Source organism: Parasteatoda tepidariorum, chromosome 1 (genome assembly GCF_982258835.1).
Source record: "Parasteatoda tepidariorum strain Cologne lab strain chromosome 1, Ptep-v5.0, whole genome shotgun sequence".
NCBI classification, from domain to species: domain Eukaryota; kingdom Metazoa; phylum Arthropoda; class Arachnida; order Araneae; family Theridiidae; genus Parasteatoda; species Parasteatoda tepidariorum.
In genome coordinates this window covers 137,275,413-137,299,853 of record NC_141755.1, presented here as the reverse complement: position 1 = coordinate 137,299,853, position 24,441 = coordinate 137,275,413, and the positions used below count along the sequence as shown (strand labels likewise).

The 24,441-nt window shown below is 28.9% G+C and overlaps 1 pseudogene across 1 annotated transcript in view; it reads left to right on the top strand.

Moving 5' to 3' along the window:
• LOC107439150 (cullin-5-like) overlaps nt 1-12,369 on the top strand; it is a 31,537-nt pseudogene extending 19,168 nt beyond the window's left edge. Inside the window, exons 10-12 of the transcript XR_015431450.1 lie at nt 663-793; nt 4,646-4,766; nt 8,492-12,369. The product of XR_015431450.1 is annotated as a cullin-5-like (transcript). The remainder of the gene's footprint in view (nt 1-662; nt 794-4,645; nt 4,767-8,491) is intronic.
• The last annotated feature ends 12,072 nt before the right edge of the window (nt 12,370-24,441 follow it).

The following is a 24,441-nucleotide window of genomic DNA, read 5'->3' as shown; positions in this document are numbered from 1 at the left end:
GAACAGCTTTGACAGCGACAGTCTTTTCTTTTTGTTCATTTTTGCATCTCTCATCATTCAGGTGTGAAGTATAAAATTATATTAAACAGAGTTACAAAATGAAACAAAAATTATATTCTTCTGTGTTAGCTTAGTGAGACAATTTGTTATTATTTTTCAGAATATTTTTTTATATGATTTACTTGATATATATTGATACTTGATATATATGATTACTCTTTTATGTGATATATTTCTTTTATCTTTACTTCATTTTTTCCTCTGTATATTATATTTTTTAATTGAAATAAAATATAATGTATAAATATCCAAGAATTTTGTTCTTCTATTTGAATGACCACCCTGTTTGAAATTCTCCTATTATTATATTCTATTATTATAAATGTACATATTAATAGATAAATAAAAGTGTAAAGGAATTCATGTTTTTACTAGAGACCCTGCTTATAGTAAAAGGAGATCCAGAATTCTAAGGACCTGTTGTTTCCAAAATCTAGCAGAGTCACAATTATTGTTCTTTTTTTTAATGAATTTTTTTTATTTTAAAAAAATTCACTTTTATTATTCTGCTTTTACTTTTGAAGTTTATTGCTGTATTAAATTTATTTTTAATCTAAGTTCGGTGACATTCTATTTTATGCTTTTTTCCTTTCTTAAAACAGTCATTGGTTGCCTTTCCATAATTAAAACTACAAGTCTTACTGAATGTGACCAGCACAGGATCTGAAGCCAGGTCAACCAAAGATTTTGACGACAACTCTTTATTTTGGGTTAATCAGGAATTTTCACTCATGTAAGCACGTTTACTTTTCACGCTTCTATTTAAATGTGATATTTGTCTTAATGATGCACCCCGTGGCAGAATTGCGGTGACATTGTTGCAGAATATTAGAGTTGCAGAAAGAATTTTCTTTTAGGAAGTAGAAAATTTTTTAAAATTTTTTTTATCTCTAAAATTATAATTAAAAGATACCTTTTTTGCAGATCGGAGGGGAAAAAAATTATTGTGATTTTTCTATTCTTATGTGAGAAGAATGAGAAATACAGAAATAGAAATAAAGAAATAAAAAATTTCTTTTCTGTAGAAATGTTGAAAGATTTTATTTTTTTCCCTCCAGAAATCATTCGTCCATTCATTTGCCATTCATTGCTCGTTAATCCATAAGGTATTTCAATCATTCATTGAGACTACTATTGCTACGAATTTTTGCTTTGTTTCTTTTGAAGTCCCGATATCTTTCATTGCTCAGTTATTTTTTATTTTCTGGTGAATTTCTGAAATATACTGATATTATTCTGGTTTGCGAAATTCAATTTGCGGAATCAAGAAAACATTCTTTGACACATTCATTTTGCGCCGATGTTATCGTTGATCCATGTGGTGTATTTAATTCGTGTGGTTTCGCCTTCTATCTTTTTTTCGATAGTCACTCCTACAAATTACACGATTTTTATTTATATATTTTTTTTAATATGATGATGTATGAAATGCGAAAAAGGAAATAATTTGTGTGTTTTCTTGTTTAGTAAAATGGGAGAATCTCCCCCATGATATTAGAATTTTAAAAAATATTACGTATTCATTTAAAAATTAAATACAATTTTATTTTATTCAAATAGATTTTTTTGCTGCTTTAAATTTAGTTAGTAACATGTATATTTTTTATTATTAAAAGCATCTTGCAGAATGATATTAGTGCTAGAGAGGTTTGTCGTAGAAAGCCCAAAAAAATTCTGCCACATAGGTAGTGCAGCTTTTTTTCCCATCAGTCAGTAAAATTTTTAATTTATTTTTTTTCGTGTTTTTTTTTAAAGTCATACATTTTTATATATTTTAAAATTGCATGGCAGTGCAGTCTGGAAAAAAATGACAAAAACATAGGAAAATGAAACAAACTGCCTTATAAAGATGGATGCAGCAATGTAACAATATTTTTAAGCATATAACAGAGTTCCCACGATATTTGAAAAACCTTGAATTCTGCTATAGGGTACTTGAAAAATACTTGATTTTTTAGGAATTGAAATAATACTAATCTTTTTTACAAAAAAGCAGTAAAAAAATACTAAATAAATTCAAAGGAAAATTATAGCAATTCTGATAGATGCGATTTTTAATGCTTGAAGTGAAAAGAGGTTGATGAAGATGCAAAACTTTTCTCTCCTAGATTTTCACATCAGATTATTCTTCTTCTCTCTAATGTTTTGAAAGCGATTCCTAACAAATTTTAGGTTTTGTAGTCGTAGTTTTCAAATGATATATGGTGTTTAATCGATTTAGAAATATGTTCAATGTGTTAACTTCATTATTACGACAGGTTAATATTGTTATCTTATTTGTTCTTTTGATTTATGTACAAAGGATGATTAAATTTTATCATTTATAATAAAATTTTTAAATTTAGTTTTTACCGCTAATAAATAAAATTTAGTTCTACAGGGTTTCATTGATTATGAATAAGCATCGTGAATCGTATTAAACTGATTCTTGATTTACGGATCGGAATTCATATAAGCAGGGTTGGCACAGGTGACTAAAATGCGACTATATGCAACTATTTTTGACAACTTTTTTTGCCTGAAAAGGGTAAAAAAGTAACTATTTTGAGGAAAAGGAGACTATTGGCAGACTTTTCTGTGGTCCTAGTGATGCTTTTTAGCATAAATTTGATTGATAACCTGCAGTTCGCAGGATCTTCTGTACAAAATGAATTTTTATTCTTAAAAATAAACAGTTATTAAAATTTTGAATTGCAAATTTGAGTCATCACTTTTTAATGCGCTCAATTTGCACAGATTTCATTGTAAGTCTATTTTCTTTTTCAATCGCTTTTTCAACAGTTATTGCTACAAAATTCTGCATGATTTTAAAAACCCCAACGATATTACGATGCATGAATTATCAAATATAAATCTTCACATTTCACAATATATGTATATATATATTTGCTGAATCAATTATTCATGAAGGGGAAAAATTTTTAGAAAAAGTAAGTTTTTTTAATGAAAAAGTATTATTTTGAATGAATTTTAGTAATTAAAAGTATTTAATTTTTTTATATAAAAATTTAGTTCTAGAACACTAAAGTTTATATAAGAATCAACGTTTTTGCCACCAACTTGACTAAATGGATCATGGTATATGACAATTAAGTCTTTTAATAAAATTTTAGTCAATAAAATTTTAGTCATATTATTGAAATTTTTTTGTTTTTATTTAGGCAACTATTTTCATAGTTTTGAGCAACTATTTTCATGCTTTAGACTACTAAAAGCAACTATTTTGTTCATTTTTTTCTGTGGCAACCCTGTATAAAGTATTCTACAAATTGCGATTTTAAATGAAAGTGTTTAAAGAGTCACATATCAAATATTACTTGATTTGCAAATTACTCATCTGGATTCATATTAAGGTATTTTATAAATCACACATCATGATTCACATTAAAGTGATTTATCAATCACACATCATGATTTCAATTAAAATTATTTCTGAATCATATAACGTGATACATATTTAAGTAATTTCAGAATCGGGCATTGCGATTCACAATAGAGAGATTTAAGAATCACAAATTGCAGTTTGCATCATAATGATCACTATTCACATGAAAACTATTACCTAATCATGCAACAGAATTCACATTCAAGTGATTTATGTATCACACATTGTGATTTACGTCATTTGCAAATTACACATTGTGATATGTGATTTACGCAATCTTCTGGTCTTACTTCACCTTTCTTATAATTTTGATTTACATATAGTATATCTAGATTCGTATAAATGGAATTTAAAAATTAGGCTTAGTGAAAATTATGCATAATCGCGAAATTTTTAAAATCATGCTTCACAATTTATGGATATATTTTAAAGAAAATAAAGCTTAGTAAATCTTATTTAATTATCCATAAAATATTGTTCTACAATAGATTTTATTATGTTCAAAATACATTACTGATATTCTGAAGTAACAAAATAGATAATTTGTTATTAAAATTGAAACAGATAGTATGCTAAATGGATATATTTTGATATTTTATCTAATTGTATATTTCCTGTGACCTAAAATTTGATCTAACATAATAAGAAAAGTATGTATATTTTAATAATCATGCAATTATACAAACTTTATCAATTATTTACTCTGCTAGTTCAATGTAATATGCATTATTCATTCATTCAGTTTCATTAATTCTAATTCACCTCATTAAATTTTTCACAATACGTTTGATTGAGGCTAGTTTTTAAATGTTGGCTAGTAACAGAGTTTCTTTCTTTTTTTCATTTGTTAATTGGAATTTTTCAAAGTGATTTAAGCAGCAATGTAACTATCAACCATTTGTATTATTAGCTGTTGTTGTCAAATAAGCATTGTGCTTTAAAAATATACAAATTTTGCTTCTACGTAATTGTAAAATCTGGTTGGCATATAACTGTAATGCCGAATAGTTCCTTGAAAATCATTGAAAAGTCCTTGAATTTTTTTTTTTAAAAATTGAGTGGGAACCCTGATTTTAAACTGTTGTAAATATATTTCAAAACACTGTGCTATATTTTGTTAGTTTTTAATCTTAAAACCCTACATAAGGTTTATTTTCTTTTGTTGTCATTCGATTTTATTTATATTTATTTTTATTTTAGAAAAAATAACAACTCTCAGAAAAGAGGGAAAGTAAACCTAATTGGTAGGCTTCAACTCTCTACAGAAAAAAGCAGAGAAGATAATGAAAGCATTGTTCAGCTGGGAATACTTAGAACTCAGGTTTGTAAAATTTCATCTTTTAATTTTAATTCATTTCTTCCTTTGCCTTTAAGAGGTCCCAGGAAAAGAAATTTGAATTGGCAAAAGCAGTCTTTAGAGATCTCTAGAGGGACAATGATAGAGAGTCAACAACATAGTGGAATGGTGACATCATATAGTCCAAAGAAAACAATAACTATAGCCCCCGTGGCAGAATTGCGGCGACATTGTCGCAGAACATTACAGAGTTATTGCAGAAGAATTTTTCTTTTCAAAATTAAAAAAAAAATTCTTTTTCTTTTCTGCAAAAATTTACACATAATATTTGAATCATGCATTTAGATAATTTCTTTTTTACATGCTCAATTTTTGTCGGTAGTATCGTAAAGCGATATAATGTTTTGATTGTATTTTTGGCAGTTATTGATATTGATTTTTACGTGGATTTTGATTATCCCAATACATTTCAAACAATATGGAAAATTCGAATCGTGCATTTGAGTATTTACTTTTAAATCAATAATTTTATCGAATTTTTCGCATTTATTGCTATAGATTTCCCCATAGCTTTTAAATCCGATATTCTTTATACGATATTACTTATTGCGACAACCTAATCTTGAAACGAAACACGGATTTGGAGTGCGATTGGCATGATTTCGTTGTCGATCTCTTCTTCGGCAATTTCACAGTTTTTAATTATTTTTTATTGTGATGATTATTTACAAAATGGGAAAAAGGAAATAATTTGTGCCCTCCAACAAAATGCGAGAATATCACTCATAGTATTAAAATAAAAAATTATTGCATGTTCAATTTAAAAAAAATTATACGTTTTTGTAAACACAGCGCTTTTGTTATTTTAAATTAGTAGCATATATATTTGTTATTATTAAAAGTATCTTGCAGAAAATTCTGACACAGGGACTATAGCACAAGTTTCAAAAAGTGATACTGCTTCGAGGTTCTTTATTTTTAAGCTCTTTTGCTTTGTAAAATCTAAATAATCAAAAAATAGTAAAAGTAACTAAACTACAAAGCTGAGCAAGAATAAATAAATAGAGCTCCCATAGGTGAGAGAAAATTTGGAATTGTCAGAGAATTTCATGTTAACTCTAAAAAGCAGTGAAAGTTTAAATTTTTTACAAAAAAAAAATTGAAAATTCCTATATTCATACCTGTAAAACAATCAGTCTTAATTGTGTCAATAACAGTAATCAATTATTGAGATTCAAGTTAAATAATTATAACATCTATTACAATTATTTTATAGAAATCCACTTTTTGGTGAAAGTTTTCCATGTTTCCACTCTCATATTATAATATGTTTTTGTTCTCAAGAATGTTTTGTTCTCTGTTTGTTTTCTGGTGAAAAGTTGCATAGTATATGTTAAATATGGTATGGATTTCCATTGAAATTTACCTCCTAAATAATTTCATGACAGACAATACAGCAAACAATTCACAGCAAATGCAATAGATTTATATCTGGTATCAAAAAAGTGTGCTAAATGCCAGTGCAAAGTTTTTATTTTACCATAAATGAAAAAAATATTTAAAAATTTATATCAAAAGCTAAGTTAATGATTATATCATTATAAATAACACGAGTTATTATCGGCATCTTGTAGGGTTTAATATTTTTAACAGCCATCAAAATTTTATGCACGATACAAAACAAAAATTTTCTCTCAACATAAAGTAGACGCCTTTGAAAAATAAATAATTTGGAAAATATGTATATTTTTTTTATTTATTTATTTATTTATTTAATTAATTTTTTTTGCTCCAATCCTTTCTACACGCAACTTCATCTGCTCTGTTTTTGCCCTCCTTACCACAGGACATAAGCAACTCCTTAATCTTGAGCCGAACTTTTTAGCTGCTAACCATCTTTCCAAATCTCTTAAGAGTTAATTTAGGTAATCTGAATAAATAGTGCATTATTAAATTTATTATTTGTTTTATTTGGACGCAGTTTTACATTAAATTTATTAACTATAATTTTAGCAATGATTACCCAAACATTTTTTAAGTTATCACATTTGTTTATGAATCTATCTAATTTCTATATCTAATTATTTTGTCAGGTTGATAATTCTGATTCATTAATTCAGTTTTGAAAGCATAATAAAATTAAAGATAAAATAACAGACTAAAATATGAAGCCGAGCAAGAATTATGTTTTAAAAAAATGTGCATGCAACTATGCATTACAACAAAGGTGAAAATATTTATATCTGGTGGCATTGTGAAAGAAACAGTTTATTGCGATTAAACATGAAACTTAACAGTTGTGATAATTTGCATATTATACAAATAAAATATAAGTTCTGTTATCGACTGCACAGGAAAAGCAATGACCGTGCTGACCGAGCAATAAAGGACAAACAGAAAGTTAATATTCTTTTTGAAAAAAAAGTGAAATTTTTGCCAGACAAAATATATCTAATGTATTTAGTTAAAATTTAGAAGAAAAGTCTCTTAATTTAAGAAAAATCACTTGAAAATTTTGCATAAATTAATCTCAAACAGTTTTAAAACTAAAAGTAAATAAAGGTATTAAAGAAAAGATTTAAATAAAGGAGTCATTGTAACATTATACAAAGTGTAACTATAGCAGTGAGCCGAGGGGCAGAATTTTTTTGGGCTATCTCTGACAAAACTCTAGCGCTAATATCTTTCTGCAAGGTACTTTCAGTAATAACAAAGATGTATGTTACTAATTTAAAGTAACAAAAACGCTGTGCTTACAAAAAAAACGAGAAATAAAACATGGAAATTACTTTTATTGAACATGCAATGTTTTTTTATTCTAATATTATTCAAATGTTCTCACATTTTGTTGCACGAATTTCCTATATTGCATTTTGTAAATCGTCATCTCATTTAAAAAAGACAGTTAAAAATCCTGAAATCCGTTGCAGTAATTACCAAAAAAACAGATCAACGACTAAATCCTACCACTCTGCAAAAAGGGCTTACCTCAAATGCGGGTTTCATTTCAAGATTTGATTGTTGTAGTAAATAGTATCGAATTTTAAAAATTATATGGAAATATAATTAAGCAATAAATATAATTAAGCAAAAGCAATAATTATCATAAAACACGATAGAATCACTGCCTTAAAAAGTATATCTTCAAATGTACAATTCGAATTTCCCATATCATCTGAAATACATTAGGATATTTAAAAACCATGTTTTTTTAAATTTAAAGTCTTTAAATATGACAATGCAGAGTATAACAGCTTTGCTTTTACCTATCATTTCTGGAAGTATTTAAATTTAAAAAAAAAAAATTCTGACTCAAAGTATTGTGGTTTTTGTCTTCAATATTTTTGTTCCTTTTTCTTATTTTTCAGTTTAGCTCTTAACCATGTCCCTTGTAATGCTATATTACATAAACATATACTTGCTGTTTAGAAATGAAGCACTTATTTGTATTTTGCATTTTAAATATTATTTTTGAACTGCTGTGTGTTTTACTAGCATTTGTGAGCATAATAATAATTATATGTGTACTCTTTTTATATGAAATAAGATAAAGTTTTGCACTGAAAAACGTTTTTAATATACAATAGTATAAAAATATTAGCAAAAAAGAGCAATTTAAATCTATAAAATTATAGTATTTGATTTCTTATGCTTTAAATCCTGAGATTTTGTTTAAAAATGTGCTTAAAATTTCTTTTTTTTCTTCATAAATATGCTGTTAAATTAATTTCCTTTCCTTGTGTTTGCAGGAAGCCATTGTGTAAATCATGAAGATGCATAAAAAGATTACTAATGCTCAATTACAAACAGAACTCGTTGAAATTCTTAACAATATGTTTTTACCTTCCAAGAAGATGATAAAAGAACAAATTGAGTGGTTAATAGAACACAAATTTATGGAAAGGGACGAAGAAAATATTAATGTTTTCATTTATCAAGCATAATTCTGTTGTAGAAATATTTATAAACAATTTTTATTAGGATTTCATTTTTTGGCTGAACAAACTGATTAGAAAAAACATCCAACCACTCTACCTGATTTACATAGTTTAAAAAGTTGCCCTTTCAGATGTTTGTATTTCATTATTTGAGAGTTATGTTTAATGATGTGTTATATAAACTTATGTAGTTATGTTTATGCTAACTTATACCTTAAGAAACAGTTGCCAACTATATCGGATTTTGCTAATTATTCTCTTGGTTTGAAAATTCCCAATTATTAAGAAATTTTCTGAAAAAAGTATCAAAATAGATTTTATGCAGTTCAGTGCTTGCTTAAATAAGTATTAATGCTAAATGAAGTAAACCTTGTTTATCAGAGGTCTGTCTAGGTTTTTTTTAAGTGGTTCCTATTTTATGAAAATTAAAAATCATGTTGAAAAAATCAAAACAAAAATATGGTGGAGTAAGAAAATACTTTCAAAAATTCTCACTATAAAATAAAAATCATTTAGGACTTGTAAATTTCTATATATTTTCCCCCACATATTCTAAAACAGTTTTACTATTGTAAAATTCATAAAGCTCTACTAATATTAAACATTCTAAAATTGTGAGTTTTTTTTCAATGTAGAACTTTTATACTAATTTAAGAATGTCACGAATATCTAAAATGAAGTTGATATCAATTACTAGATAATGTAACGTAATAGCAATGTAACGTTAAATTATGTACTAATTATAATTTATTTATGAATTTTAATTTTTGTAATGATTTACAAAATTTGAGAGAGGAAATGATTAGTTAATTTTTTTTCCAAATACAAAATGCAAGAAATTTTTATACGTTTTATTCTATACTTTCTTCTGTAAACACAATGTTATTTTAAATTAGTAATTGTTATAATTAAAAGTATCTTAAAAAATATTAATGCTAGAGAAGGTTGTCACATAAAGCTCAAAAAAATTCTGCCGCAGGAGATACAATGTACAATATTTGGAAAGGTATGTTAGTGCAAGCAATAAATTAAGTTACATCAAAACACAATTTCACAGGAATAAATATATATATTACCCTTTTTGAGTTTTAATCCTCAAAATATTGAGGGTTGTTTCATAAAGTACCGAAAGTTAAGTCGAGATACCAGTTAAAAGTTAAAGCTCTTTAGCATTAATTCAATTTTTTATAAAATTTGTTAAGATAATTTAATTTGAAGATTACTAAGCTGTTTATAATTTAATTTAATTTGCAATCTAATCATCATTAGATTGTAAATTATAAATATTTTGTGAATTATTTAGGAATATTATGCTATGTTTAAAAAATTCAAGTTAAATTAGGTGATTAATTTTTGAACTGTAAAAATTCAAAAATAAAGCTTTTTTCAATTTTTATTTCTCATTAACTATTTTTAACTCATCTCTTTCCAGTTTTAAATCTTGCCATTTAGAATTAGGACAGTTCAAAAGTTGCTCTTTTTTATAATTAAAATCTTATCAAAAAAATATTAATTTCTAAAGTTTTCTTAGTTATGCATTGAGGCAACTTGGAGTTAAATATCTTACGTTTAGGCCAAAAAAAATTAATCCTGTTTTGTGTCTGATTTTAAATCTTTCTTTCATTTATTGTACATAAATATTCAAGCACTTGGTTTAAAGCTATTCAGGATTTTTTTTCTATACTTGCAAGCTATTTATTAGCATTAATCAAAGCAGTCTGCATCAGTCATTCTTTTTAAATGTCACCTGGTACTGATGGGTACGATACCTGACTCCAAGTCAATGAAATTCTACACTGTTATAAATAAAATTTAAAAAGAAATTTTAATGTTGTACACTGATTATGTATTTTTAAAACTATTTGCCTGTGCTTTCAAGTTTTCTAATTATAGTAGATTTTTTGTTGATCATGGGAATTCTTAAGTTTGGTGTGAAGCAATTTATTTTGTTTGAAATCCTACTTCACTTTGTTTGTTTCTACTTAAAAGTGCATAATTTTCTCTTTTTCTTTTTATTCCTTATGAGTTAATGAATGATTCCATTGTCTGTATCAATTTTTTTTAATGTTTTCATATTGTATTAAATATAGGATCCTTTAAATTGAACTGTACCTATGTCCTTGTGGAATATTGTGTACCTTAATTTACAAAATTAAGATTATTTTCTTTTCATTTATTTGAACTATTAATGATATTGAAGTTCTTGTGTTTAAAAAAAGAACTGTCCCATTCTACCTTAAACATAACATTAGCTGTTTCTTTTCAAAGATTTTTATTCATGTAAATTTACTATATTTTTTATTTAAGCTTTCCTACTGAATTTTGGAGCTGTAAAATCTTGTATCTCTAACATACCTGTTTCAATAAAATATTACAATTTTGGAATTAAATAAACTACAAAGAAATATTGCTGTACATTTCAAATTATAATTCATTAAAAAAATCCATATACTGCTCTTCCATTTTGGTATAATGCATTAAAAATGTTTATCAAAATTAAATGTGTGCATTGATCATGAAAAAAATTTTTTCATTCATTTTTAGTTACAATTTACAAAATTTAGTTACAAAAATTTTTTCATTCATTTTAGTTTTTTTTTTCATTATCACTCAAGATATTGATAATTTTTAAGCATAAATCTGCTGATTTACTTGCAAGTGTACATTACAGATTTTTTTTTATGTGAAAATACAGATTTCAGCTTCTGTATAGGTCTGTTATTTGCTTTTGATGTGAGAGTACAAATTATATTTTGTTGTTTTGTTACACAGTTTTATTTCAACTTTTAACAGTATTACATTTTGCATTCATGATGTCAATACCTGAAATTGTGTACTAAATCTTATTAAAAATTACTTCTTCTTTCTTGCAAATATAAATATTTTTAATTTAAATTGTCTACTGTATTTTAGCATTGTCCATTTTTCAGAATAGTATTGCTTTCTTTAGGTGGTGTTCGTAATTACCTAAGTTAATGTTTTCTGTTATTATTGAAATATGATTTATTGTTTTTAAGAACTATCTCCACTTTTTTTTTATTTTCATTCAAATTATATTGCTAATCTTTAAGTTGAGCTGTTCATTTTCAAAATCAGCTTGATCCTTTTAAAAAAGCTTAAAAAAAAAAAGGATGTTATACTTTGAAAGAACAGGGTGGCCACCCACCTGGAAAACCTTGAAAACCTGGAATTATCAGGGAATTTTTTTTATACTGGAATAAACCTGGAAAAATCAGGGAAATATGGATAAAAACCTGGAAATTTTAAAGAAAAGCTGGAAATTTTTTCTTATATATATTTTTTTAATTTCACTAATTTAAATTATTTGCTAATTTTCTTAATTTAAATTGTTTCATCCATTACACCCACATTTTTTAGACAGAAATGTATCTCCAAACAGTTATAATATCATCTACTTACTTTGCTTTCTTCAAAATTTGCTCCATTATAACCCTGTTAAACTAGAATACAACATAAAATTCTCCCATGCAAATGTAGTATGCAGACTATGGGACTGTGCAATTTAGGAAAAGCAAAGATTATGGTGGATTCGGTTTTTAAATTCTGTCCGTGGGTTTGTTCACACAATGATTCAAGTTTATTCGCAATTGAGAGTGGTAATTTTTTTCTATTTTGACAAAATGAGAAAATGTTTTTGTATTTTTAACGTTATTAAATTCTCTAAAAGTTAGTTGGTTATAATTTAATAATAATATTGCACTCTTATATTGCACTATTTTTCTGAAAGCTTTTGAACTCCCATTCAAAGAAATCTGTAAATTATTTTTTCTCAGCAAGCCAACCAATCACGCATTTCCCCCCATCACTAACAGCAATGTTTCTCGACAAATTGTTACAATTATTGCATTAATGCTAATTTTTTCTATTTCATTTTAACCTTTTATAGTATATTTTTATTTTGAAAGAAGTTTTTTTTAGAACTAACTATATATTGATATCAAATTTTACGGTTTTGTTGGTAAATATTAGTTTTTTGATTAAAAATTCGAATTGTATAGTTATCATAATATCGAAAGTTCGTAAATGTTGCTTGCATTCCAGAGATGATATTTCAAAACTATTCCTCTTTTTACCTCAAAAAGCTGACAATGAATAAGGAATATATAGGAAACATGTTAAATGATATATATACATAAAATATATTTTTTTTATTCATATGTGTTTAGTCAGGAGAAGGAAAACGAAACTTTGTGTTTTAGTTCTGCACTGTACAAGATTCCAGTTGTTCAAACAAAAACAATTAACTATGCTAAACTAAAAAACTGTGCGTTTAGATTGGAATTCTTTAAATGTTTTAATTTTAAATAAGAAAAAAATCAAGAAAGTATAAATTTTAAGGAATTTTATCTATTTTTTTTTCTTCTATAGAGTATAGAACTAAAAATTAGACAATTTTACATTTCTGACATTTATTTTTTTATACTGAATCTTTTAAAATAAAAATGCTATTTCAAAATACCGTTATTTAAAAATTTGACTTGAGATATTGGTTTAAGGAAAATATGATCAGTGAATTTTATGAAAAGCACTGGTAAGATGAAATACTATATAATGCAGTATATAGTACAGCTTTATGTTGAAATGTAATTACAGTGATTCACAAAACTGTTGATACACTTTATGACTTTCTATGAAATAAGACTATGCATTAATTAAAATGAATGTTTCAGAATGTATATTTAATGATAAAAAATGTGTTCGAATCGTAACAAAACTGAAATATTTTAAATGACAATATGAAATGTTTTAAAAACTAAGGAAAAGTTTATTTTTAAGAATCAATCATCAAAAAGTGACAAAAACTTGATCCCACAAAAGTCATCATACACTTTTAAAGAAAAAACTTAGTCTATTAGTAAATCTAATTTTTCGTTAAATTAACATTTAGTGGTGTTTCCTTTAGCATCTACAATAGCTTTTAATGGTTGAAAATACGTGTAACTAGTTTTTTTTTGTCAGGTGAAATTCGTGCAGAATATTTTTTTTAAAATTTTTGCAGAAACTTTTACAACACTCAATTGCAAATTTATTAATTTTTCCACAAAATTTATAATTTTAATCTCTGATATGAAGTCCTTCTTTTAAGCATTTTATCACATATTGCACAGTTCAATTGAATACAGTAAACTAATTTAACATATTCATCACTGATTTACCTCTTATGAAGACAAATAATCAAATTTGGTCTATTTTATTACGACCACAAGTCATTTTTAAATGATAAAATAAAATATTACGGAGTTAGCAAGCAAAAGTTAAAATATAATTTTGCTATTATAGGTTTGATACTAAATTGCTAATAAAGAAATAAGAAATTTAATGAAAAATAATTAAATAAAAAAAGCAATTGACGATAATTTTAATTCTGAGGTCCAAAACATTTAAATGTACGATGACTTTCGTGGGGTAGAATTTTTGTTACTATTTGATTAAAAAATTAACGTTTGCTTTGTTTTTAAAATATTCCGTGCAGTTTTGCTAAGAATAGATTATACATCTTATTATCAAATACCCATTGTGAAATATTCATTTTAATTATTGAATTTTTATTTCCTATTTCAATATAAGTTATAAGTGAGTGAGCACTTTTGGGAGTCACTGTAATTATTAAAAATTATTGATATATAATCACCTGAAACGGTTTTCTTTTCCTTAATGAAAATATATTAAACAATACTTGTCCAAGGTTTTATTGGTTATTCTGATTTTGTCATTTTGTAGGTACACTTTGAGCAAATACTACTTAAAGTATCACATTAAATTCAATAAAAGCAATTAAAATTATTCAATAAAAACAATATATTCTGCAAGCTAAGCATATTTTCTCCACGTCTTAATTTGTTAAAAATTAATGTTGTACCAGAACATTAAAAAATAATAAAAAATATCTTGTAAAAAAATAGATTGTTTTTCAAGATATGTTTAAAAAAATGACATTTTGAATAAGATATTTTATAATACAGACACTTTTCTTGTACACATCCTACACTTTATAAGAAAAAAGTTAAAAAACACAAACCTGGAAATTTTAAGATTTTTACCTGGAAAACCTGGAAAAATCAGGGAAATTTGAAATCTGTTTTGAGTGGCCACCCTGAAGAAGCGTTTCATAGTTGCATTAGTAATTTAAGTATTGAATCAAATGAGCTGATATAAACCAAGAATTAACTATAAAGTCTCTCTTATGCTGACTTTTTTTTAAAATTATGACAAGATTCTCTCTATAATAGCAGCTAAACCTATTGTAATTTTTTTTTTTTTCTTTTTTTTACAATTTGAAATTTTGAAGAAAAAAAAATTAGCATTTCATAGTTGACTCTTAGTTTTTATAGACTAATTTATTCTATGCTTAAATTACTTATGTTGTAGCCATGAATGGTTTCTACTGCACTAATCAATTTTTGTGATTGCTTTTTATATCCATTGCCTTAACCCAAATTAAAAAATAATTACTTTTTTGTCATTGGATCAATTTTAGATAATCTTATAATGGTTCAAAAGGAAAATTAATAAGTTATAATTTTTCTCATTACTTAATTGATTGTTCCCAAATATAGTTTTTACAATATAAAACAGGCATAACTTGTAATGTCTTTATGGAATAAATACATAGCTGCCAACTCTATTGGATTTACCACTAGACTACTGGATTTTGCCAGTTTCTACTGGCTTAATAAAAATTCTCCTGGTTTTTCATATTTTTGAAAATTCCCTAAAACTGAGTAAATTTCTTAAAAAAAATCCTTATTGAAATAAAAAATTTTACACAATTTATTGCTTGCTTGATTATTTCAATAAATATTACAAATGAATAATGAAGCTAGCCTCATTTATCATCAGTTTAAAGCTTATTTAATTTTTTTGGTTCTAAAATTTTCTGTTTATTTTTATTCAGAATTCTCTTCTTAAACTTATTTCTTCATTTTAAATGCAGACCAAAAAGAATGCTGTTAATTCGACTCATATCATTTTTGCATCATTATCGATTATAGCGACACATGTGTTAACAATGGAGGGTGATACGGACAAAGTAAAAAAATTTTTAACGATGTTTAATAAATATTTTTTAGTATATGTATACATTTTTAGAAACTTTGACGCCCATCCAATGACTTGATATTAATATCAAAGCTCTCTACTGAACCGAAAAATTATAAAAAATCATTAAAGTGTCCGCAAAATGACCCCCCCCCCCAGTTGAGTGCATCATAATGATTAGACAGCAGAGAATCACAATGCCTATAACCGAAATAGACAATGGTTCACATTAAGTGCATGATTAAAAGAATGTTGTTATCACGACTCATGTCATGCCCGCATCTTTATCGATTATAGTGACACCTGTGCTAACAATCGAGGGTGAGATGGCCAAAATAAATTTTTTTTTATGATGTTTAATAAATATTTCTTAGTACTATATGTATATGTTTTTAGAAACTTTGACACCCATCCAATAAATTGATAATAATATCAAAGCTCTCTAGTGAACCGAAAAATTATAAAAAATCATTAAATTGTCCGCAAAATGACCCCCTCAAGTGCAGTACATCATAATAATTAGACAGCAGAGAATCACAATGCCTATAACCGAAATAGACAATGGTTCACATTAAGTGCATGATAAAAAGAATGTTGTTATCACGACTCATGTCATGCCTGCATCATTATCGATTATAGCGACACCTGTGCTAACAATCGAGGGAGAGATGGACAAAATATAAAAAAATTTTATGATGTTTAATAAATATTTCTTAGTATATGTATATGTTTTTAGAAACTTTGACACCCATCCAATAAATTGATAATAATATCAAAGCTCTCTACTGAACCGAAAAATTATAAAAAATCATTAAAGTGTCCGCAAAATTAAAGTGTCAAGTGCAGTACATAATAATAATTAGACAGCAGAGAATCACAATGCCTATAACCGAAATAGAAAATGGTTCACATTAAGTGTAGGATAAAAATAATTTTCTTAACTCAACTCATGTCATGCCTGTATCCTTATTGATTATAGCGACACCTGTGCTAACAATCGAGGGTGAGATGGACAAACTGAAAAAAATTTTTATGATGTTTAATAAATATTTTTTAGTATATATATATGTGTTTAGAAACTTTGACGCTCATCCAATGACTTGATATTAATATCAAAGCTCTCTAGTAAACCAAAAAATTATGAAAAATCATTAAAGTGTCCTCAAAATGACCCCCTCAAGCGCAGTACATAATAATAACTTGACAGCAGAGAATCACAATGCCTACAACCGAAATAGACAATGGTTCACATTAAATGCAGACCAAAAAGAATGCTGTTAATCAGACTCATATCATTTTTGCATCATTATCGATTATAGCGACACATGTGTTAACAATGGAGGGTGATACGGACAAAGTAAAAAAATTTTTAACGATGTTTAAAAAATATTTTTTAGTATATGTATATGTTTTTAGAAACTTTGACGCCCATCCAATGACTAGATAATAATATCAAAGCTCTCTACTGAACCGAAAAATTATACAAAATCATTAAAGTGTCCGCAAAATGACCCCCCCCCCCCAAGTGCAGTACATCATAATAATTAGACGGCAGAGAATCACAATGCCTAATCCCAGGCTCAGCAAATTTTCAGAAAAATTTCTTTTTTTTTTTTTTGCTTAGGGGATGCAGGGGGTGCCTCAAAGTTCTATTGCATAGCTGACTGTGAGAGTACTTTTGAATCGAAATTGTGGCAGGCTTCTCGTGTCCGAGCAGTATGGTGGTCAAAACACCGGACTGTTAACCGACGGCTGGGTCGAGGGGGTGGCAGGTTCGAATCCCAGGATCAACATCTTTTCAGAAAAATTTCTATTTTTTTGCTTCCGCTTATTCTGATTTATATTATTTTTTCAATGTGTTTTTCTATATTTCAAAGGATCCTACATATAGGAAATAATTTTTTTAAATAGGGAAAATGGCGAATAACGGGGGAAAACTGGAAAAATCCCGGAAAATTGTTTAAGTTCCATTGTTTTAAATTATTTTTACAATATATTCGACAGTTTATCATGCGTAAGTTGTTCTATGAGTAGAACCGTGCATCTTTCTTTGTTAAAGAACGCATAATGAAATAAAAATAATAAAAAAATAGCGGACTGGGGATCGAATTTCGAAGCCATCTAACTCCCTTCAATATTAAGTTATAATTTTCAAACTCGGTTCCTAAGTATTCTATGGTTCAAACATTTCTGAAGGAGGAAATTTTTATATGTGAATTAGGAGGTGCCACAAAGTTCTATTGCATAGCTGACTGTGAGAGGACTTTTGAAGCGAAATTGTAGCAGGTTTCTCGTGTCCGAGTAGTATGGTGGTCAAAACACCGGACTATTAACCGACGGCTGGGGCGAGGGGGCGGCAGGTTCGAATCCCAGGATCAACATCTTTTCAGAAAAATTTCTATTTTTTTGCTTCCGCTTATTTTGATTTATATTATTTTTTCAATGTGTTTTTCTATATTTTAAAGGTTCCTACATATAGGAAATAATTTTTTTAAATAGGGAAAATGGCGAATAACGGGTGAAAACAGGAAAAATCCAGGAAAATTGTTTAATTTCCATTGTTTTAAGTTATTTTTGCAATATATTCGACAGTTTATCAAGCGTAAGTTGTTCTATGAGTAGAACCATGCATCTTTCTTTGTTAAAGAACGCATAATGAAATAATAATAAAGAAAAATTGAAAAAATAGTGGGGAGGGGATCGAATTTCGAAGCCGTCTAACTCCCTTCAATATTAAGTTATAATTTTCAAACTCAGTCCCTAAGTAGGGATCTATGGTATAAACATTTCTGATAAAGGAAATTTTTATATGTGAATTAGGGGATGCAGGGGGTGCCTCAAAGTTCTATTGCATAGCTGACTGTGAGAGTACTTTTGAATCGAAATTGTGGCAGGATTCTCGTGTCCGAGTAGTATGGTGGTCAAAACACCGGACTATTAACCGACGGCTGGGGCGAGGGGGCGCAGGTTCGAATCCCAGGATCAGCATCTTTTCAGAAAAATTTCTATTTTTTTTGCTTCCGCTTATTTTGATTTATATTATTTTTTCAATGTGTTTTTCTATATTTTAAAGGTTCCTACGTATAGGAAATAATTTTTTTAAATAGGGAAAATGGCGAATAACGGGTGAAAACTGGAAAAAATCCAGGAAAATTGTTTAATTTCCATTGTTTTAAGTTATTTTTGCAATATATTCGACAGTTTATCAAGCGTAAGTTGTTCTATGAGTAGAATCGTGCATCTTTCTTTGTTAAAGAACGCATAATGAAATAATAATAATAAAAAAAATAGAAAAAATGGCGGGGAGGGGTTCGAATTTCGAAGCTGTCTAACTCCCTTCAATATTAAGTTATAATTTTCAAACTCGGTCCCTAAGTAGGGGTCTATGGTCCAAACATTTCTGATGGAGCAAATTTTTATATGAGAATTAGGGGGTGCAGGGGGTGCCTCAAAATTCTATTGCATAGCTGACTGTGAGAGGACTTTTGAAGCGAAATTGTAGCAGGCTTCACGTGTCCGAGTAGTATGGAGGTCAAAACACAGGAATATTAACCGACGGCAGGGGCGAGGGGGAGCAGGTTCGAATCCCAGGATCAGCAACTTTTCAGAAAAATTTCTTTTTTTCTTCTTCAGCTTATTTTGCATTATATTATTTTTTAAATGTGTTTTTCTATATTTTAAAGGTTCCTACATGTAGCAAATAATTTTTTTAAATAGGGAAAATGGCGAATAACGGGTGAAAACTGGAAAAATCCAGGAAAATTGCTTAATTGTCATTGTTTCAAATTATTTTTACAATATATTCGACAGTTTATCATGCGTAAGTTGTGTTATGAGTAGAATCGTGCATCTTTCTTTGCTAATGAACGCATAATAGAATAATAATAATAATAAAAAACATATAAAAAATAGCAGGGTGGGGTTCGAATTTCGAAGCCGTCTAACTCCCTTCAATATTAGGTTATAATTTTCAAACTCGGTCCCTAAGTAGGGGTCTATGGTCCAAACATTTCTGATGGCGGAAATATTTATATGTGAATTAGGGGGTGCAGGGGGTGCCTCAAAATTCTATTGCATAGCTGACTGTGAGAGGACTTTTGAAGCGAAATTGTGGCAAGCCTCACGTGTCCGAGTTGTATGGTGGTCAAAACAACGGACTATTTACCGACGGCTGGGGCGAGGGGGAGCAGGTTCGAATCCCAGGATCAGAAAGTTTTCAGAAAAATTTCTTTTTTTCTTCTTCCGCTTATCTTGCAATATATTATTTTTTTAATGTGTTTTTCTATATTTTAAAGGTTCCTACATATAGGAAATAATTTTTTTAAATAGGGAAAATGGAGAATAACGGGTGAAAACTGGAAAAATCCAGGAAAATAGTTTAATTTCCATTGTTTTAAATTATTTTTACAATATATTCGACAGTTTATCATGCGTAAGTTGTGTTATGAGTAGAATCGTGCATCTTTCTTTGTTAAAGAACGCATAATAGAATAATAATAATAATAAAAAACATATAAAAAATAGCAGGGTGGGGTTCGAATTTCGAAGCCGTCTAACTCCCTTCAATATTAGGTTATAATTTTCAAACTCGGTCCCTAAGTAGGGGTCTATGGTCCAAACATTTCTGATGGCGGAAATATTTATATGTGAATTAGGGGGTGCAGGGGGTGCCTCAAAATTCTATTGCATAGCTGACTGTGAGAGGACTTTTGAAGCGAAATTGTGGCAGGCTTCTCGTGTCCGAGTTGTATGGTGGTCAAAACACCGGACTATTAATCGACGGCTAGGGCGAGGGGGAGCAGGTTCGAATCCCAGGATCAGCATCTTTTCAGAAAAATTTCTATTTTTTTTGCTTCCGCTTATTTTGATTTATATTATTTTTTCAATGTGTTTTTCTATATTTTAAAGGTTCCTACGTATAGGAAATAATTTTTTTAAATAGGGAAAATGGCGAATAACGGGTGAAAACTGGAAAAATCCAGGAAAATTGTTTAATTTCCATTGTTTTAAGTTATTTTTGCAATATATTCGACAGTTTATCAAGCGTAAGTTGTTCTATGAGTAGAATCGTGCATCTCTCTTTGTTAAAGAACGCATAATGAAATAATAATAAGAAGAAAAAATAGAAAAAATGGCGGGGAGGGGTTCGAATTTCGAAGCTGTCTAACTCCCTTCAATATTAAGTTATAATTTTCAAACTCGGTCCCTAAGTAGGGGTCTATGGTCCAAACATTTCTGATGGCGGAAATTTTTATATGTGAATTAGGGGGTGCAGGGGGTGCCTCAAAATTCTATTGCATAGCTGACTGTGAGAGGACTTTTGAAGCGAAATTGTGGCAGGCTTCTCGTGTCCGAGTTGTATGGTGGTCAAAACACCGGACTATTAACCGACGGCTAGGGCGAGGGGGAGCAGGTTCGAATCCCAGGATCAGAAACTTTTCAGAAAAATTTATTTTTTTTCTTCTTCCGCTTATTTTGCATTATATTATTTTTTCAATGTGTTTTTCTATATTTTAAAGGTTCCTACATATAGGAAATAATTTTTTTAAATAGGGAAAATGGAGAATAACGGGTGAAAACTGGAAAAATCCAGGAAAATAGTTTAATTTCCATTGTTTCAAATTATTTTTACAATATATTCGACAGTTTATCATGCGTAAGTTGTGTTATGAGTAGAATCGTGCATCTTTCTTTGTTAAAGAACGCATAATAGAATAATAATAATAAAAAAACCATATAAAAAATAGCAGGGTAGGGTTCGAATTTCGAAGCCGTCTAACTCCCTTCAATATTAAGTTATAATTTTCAAACTCGGTCAGTAAGTAGGGATCTATGGTCCAAACATTTCTGATGGAGGAAATTTTTATATGTGAATTAGGGGATGCAGGGGGTGCCTCAAAGTTCTATTGCATAGCTGACTGTGAGAGTACTTTTGAATCGAAATTGTGGCAGGCTTCTCGTGTCCGAGTAGTATGGTGGTCAAAACACCGGACTATTAACCGACGGCTGGGGCGAGGGGGAGCAGGTTCGAATCCCAGGATCAGCATCTTTTCAGAAAAATTTCTATTTTTTTTGCTTCCGCTTATTTTGATTTATATTATTTTTTCAATGTGTTTTTCTATATTTTAAAGGTTCCTACGTATAGGAAATAATTTTTTTAAATAGGGAAAATGGCGAATAACGAGTGAAAACTGGAAAAATCCAGGAAAATTGTTTAATTTCCATTGTTTTAAGTTATTTTTGCAATATATTCACCAGTTTTTCAAACGTAAGTTGTTCTATGAGTAGAATCGTGCATCTTTCTTTGTTAAAGAACGCATAATGAAATAATAATAATAAGAAAAAATAGAAAAAATGGCGGGGAGGGGTTCGAATTTCGAAGCTGTCTAACTCCCTTCAATATTAAGTTATAATTTTCAAACTCGGTCCCTAAGTAGGGGTCTATGGTCCAAACATTTCTGATGGAGGAAATTTTTATATGTGAATTAGGGGGTGCAGGGGGTGCCTCAAAATTCCATTGCATAGCTGACTGTGAGAGGACTTTTGAAGCGAAATTGTGGCAGGCTTCTCGTGTCCGAGTAGTATGGTGGTCAAAACACAGGACTATTAACCGACGGCAGGGGCGAGTGGAAGCAGGTTCGAATCTCAGGATCAGGAACTTTTCAGAAAAATTTCTTTTTTTCTTCTTCCGCTTACTTTGCATTATATTATTTTTTCAATGTGTTTTTCTATATTTTAAAGGTTCCTACATATAGGAAATTATTTTTTTAAATAGGGAAAATGGAGAATAACGGGTGAAAACTGGAAAAATCCAGGAAAATAGTTTAATTTCCATTGTTTTAAATTATTTTTACAATATATTCGACAGTTTATCATGCGTAAGTTGTGCTATGAGTAGAATCGTGCATCTTTCTTTGTTAAAGAACGTATAATAGAAAATAATAATAAAAAAACATATAAAAAATAGCAGGGTGGGGTTCGAATTTCGAAGCCGTCTAACTCCCTTCAATATTAAGTTATAATTTTCAAACTCGGTCCCTAAGTAGGGATCTATGGTATAAACATTTCTGACAGAGGAAATTTTTATATGTGAATTAGGGGATGCAGGGGGTGCCTCAAAGTTCTATTGCATAGCTGACTGTGAGAGTACTTTTGAATCGAAATTGTGGCAGGCTTCTCGTGTCCGAGTAGTATGGTGGTCAAAACACCGGACTATTAACCGACGGCTGAGGCGAGGGGGCGCAGGTTCGAATCCCAGGATCAGCATCTTTTCAGAAAAATTTCTATTTTTTTTGCTTCCGCTTATTTTGATTTATATTATTTTTTCAATGTGTTTTTCTATATTTTAAAGGTTCCTACGCATAGGAAATAATTTTTTTAAATAGGGAAAATGGCGAATAACGGGTGAAAACTGGAAAAATCCAGGAAAATTGTTTAATTTCCATTGTTTTAAGTTATTTTTGCAATATATTCGACAGTTTATCAAGCGTAAGTTGTTCTATGAGTAGAACCATGCATCTTTCTTTGTTAAAGAACGCATAATGAAATAATAATAAAGAAAAATTGAAAAAATAGTGGGGAGGGGATCGAATTTCGAAGCCGTCTAACTCCCTTCAATATTAAGTTATAATTTTCAAACTCAGTCCCTAAGTAGGGATCTATGGTATAAACATTTCTGATAAAGGAAATTTTTATATGTGAATTAGGGGATGCAGGGGGTGCCTCAAAGTTCTATTGCATAGCTGACTGTGAGAGTACTTTTGAATCGAAATTGTGGCAGGATTCTCGTGTCCGAGTAGTATGGTGGTCAAAACACCGGACTATTAACCGACGGCTGGGGCGAGGGGGCGCAGGTTCGAATCCCAGGATCAGCATCTTTTCAGAAAAATTTCTATTTTTTTTGCTTCCGCTTATTTTGATTTATATTATTTTTTCAATGTGTTTTTCTACATTTTAAAGGTTCCTACGTATAGGAAATAATTTTTTTAAATAGGGAAAATGGCGAATAACGGGTGAAAACTGGAAAAATCCAGGAAAATTGTTTAATTTCCATTGTTTTAAGTTATTTTTGCAATATATTCGACAGTTTATCAAGCGTAAGTTGTTCTATGAGTAGAATCGTGCATCTTTCTTTGTTAAAGAACGCATAATGAAATAATAATAATAAAAAAAATAGAAAAAATGGCGGGGAGGGGTTCGAATTTCGAAGCTGTCTAACTCCCTTCAATATTAAGTTATAATTTTCAAACTCGGTCCCTAAGTAGGGGTCTATGGTCCAAACATTTCTGATGGAGGAAATTTTTATATGAGAATTAGGGGGTGCAGGGGGTGCAGGGGGTGCCTCAAAATTCTATTGCGTAGCTGACTGTGAGAGGACTTTTGAAGCGAAATTGTAGCAGGCTTCACGTGTCCGAGTAGTATGGAGGTCAAAACACAGGAATATTAACCGACGGCAGGGGCGGGGGGGAGCAGGTTCGAATCCCAGGATCAGCAACTTTTCAGAAAAATTTCTTTTTTTCTTCTTCAGCTTATTTTGCATTATATTATTTTTTCAATGTGTTTTTCTATATTTTAAAGGTTCCTACATGTAGCAAATAATATTTTTAAATAGGGAAAATGGCGAATAACGGGTGAAAACTGGAAAAATCCAGGAAAATTGCATAATTGTCATTGTTTCAAATTATTTTTACAATATATTCGAC